The sequence below is a fragment of the Neovison vison genome, chromosome 7 (assembly GCF_020171115.1).
Source record: "Neovison vison isolate M4711 chromosome 7, ASM_NN_V1, whole genome shotgun sequence".
Taxonomy (NCBI): domain Eukaryota; kingdom Metazoa; phylum Chordata; class Mammalia; order Carnivora; family Mustelidae; genus Neogale; species Neogale vison.
Window position 1 is genome coordinate 100,460,134 of NC_058097.1, and position 2,097 is coordinate 100,462,230.

The following is a 2,097-nucleotide window of genomic DNA, read 5'->3' on the forward strand; positions in this document are numbered from 1 at the left end:
GGGGAAAGACAGTCTCTTCAATAAATGGTGCTGGGATAACTGAATATTCACGTGGAAAAGAATGAAATAGGACCGTGCTCATACACCACTCACAAAAATTAACTCAAGATGGGGCAACTGAGTGGCTCTGTTTGTTAAGCCACTGCCTTCGGCTCAGGTCATGATCCCAAGGTCTGGGGATCAAGTCCTACACCGGGCTCCTTGCTCAACGGGGAGCCTGCTTCTCTCTCAGCCTCTGCCTGCCACTCTGGCTGCTTGTGCTCTCTCTCTCTCTCTGACAAATAAATAAATAAAATTTAAAAAAAAATTAACTCAAGTGAATTAACAACTTAACTGTAAGACCTTAAGTCATGAAGCTCACAGAGGAAAACAGGAATAAAACTCCCTGACATGGTCTTCATGACTTTTGGCTGTGACACTGAAAGCATAAGCAACAAAATAAAACGTAAGTGGGAGGATATCACACCAAAAAGCTTGTGCACAGCAAAATAAAGTGAAAGGACAATCTATGGAATGGGGATAAAAACTGCAAACCATATGTCTGATAAAGTGTTAATATCTAAAACATATAAAGAACTCGTACAACTCAACAAACAGCCACGAAACCAATAACCCAATTTAAAAAATGGGCAAAGGACTAAACAGACATTTCTCCAAAGAATATATATGAAAGGCCAACACGTACATGAAAAGATGTTTTATATCACTAGTCTTAGGGACACGCGTATTAAAACCACAGTGAATTATGACCCCAAGTCAATGTTAGAATGGCTTTTGTCAAAGATGAGACAGGAAGTTCTGGCATGGAAAAAGGAAAAATAACCCTCGTGCACTGTTGGTGGGAGTGCAAACTGCTGCAGTTGCTCTGGGAAAGAGTACAGAAGATCCTCCAAAAACAGAGAACTACCATGTGCCCCAGCAACTCCCTTTGCAGGAGGACAGGCGCCCCTTGTATGACATGGGCGTCAGAAGCACCAACACTCCCGTGCTTAGCTGAAAATCTGTTTAAGTTGTGACTCCCAGAAACATTACTGCCAACAGCCCACTCAGGACCTTCACCCGCCGCACCCGCCGATGAGCGCAGATTCCCTGGGTCGCAGGGACTACCCGCGGCACGGACACTGGATCAGCTGGAGAAAAAGGGTTAGGAAGAAAACCCCAAGGCAAGCACACTTACAGCCCCGAAGCAGAAACCCGCCGCCGAGAGAGGCTCGCGAAGCCAGCCTGGGCTGTTCCAAGGTGAAAGGTAACGTGAGCGTCAACCCGGAAAGCTCTCCTCGCCCCAGGCCCAGACCTGGAACGACCTGAAAGCCCCCGAGCACCTGAGCGGACGAAGTGGTGTGAGATCCCCGCAGAGAGAGAGAGAAATGCTACACGGGGGACGGCACGGGCGGACCCAAGACAAGGCCCCCAGGAAAGCAGCCGGACCGCGCTACTGTGGGATCACACTGCTCTGGGGGACCCCGGCACGCCTCGGTGCCGGGCCGGTGCACGCCGCACTGAGCACCGGGCGTCGCGAGCTAGCGGGCGGAGGCGGCGCGTCCGGAGCCGAAGCCCCCGGGGGGAACGTCGGTCGCTAGTCGCCCGCGGCCCGGCGGCATAGCCGCGCGCACCCGCAGCTCGGACGCACGCAGGCCGGCCCCCCGGCTCCGCTCCGCCGCAGGGCTCTGGAGGGTCTGGGAGGGGCCCTCCTCGCCGGGCCGGCCGCCGCCGCGTGCCCCTCACCTGGACCGCGAGCTGGGCGGGCGCCGGGAGAGCCACAGCCGGGGCTCCAGGCGGCCCCGCAGCGGGTGCCCCGCGGCCTGCTCCACCGCCTCGCTCCGGGCCGCAGAGGGCAGGGGGCCCCCAGCACGAGGGACAGGCAGCGGCCCCGCGACAAAGGCCGGGGCCCGCGGGCGACCCACAGAGGCCGAGAGCCTCGCACGGCCGCACCACTACAACCCGGCTGCCCGCGGCGCCGCCCCGGCCGCACACGGCTCCGCACGGCCACGCCCCTGCCGGCGGCCGTCGCCGCGCTGGCGTCACTTCCGGCCAGGGGCGGTCCACATCCGGGTCAGAGCGAGCCTCTTGCTCCCGGAGTGTGTGAGTGGTGGCGGT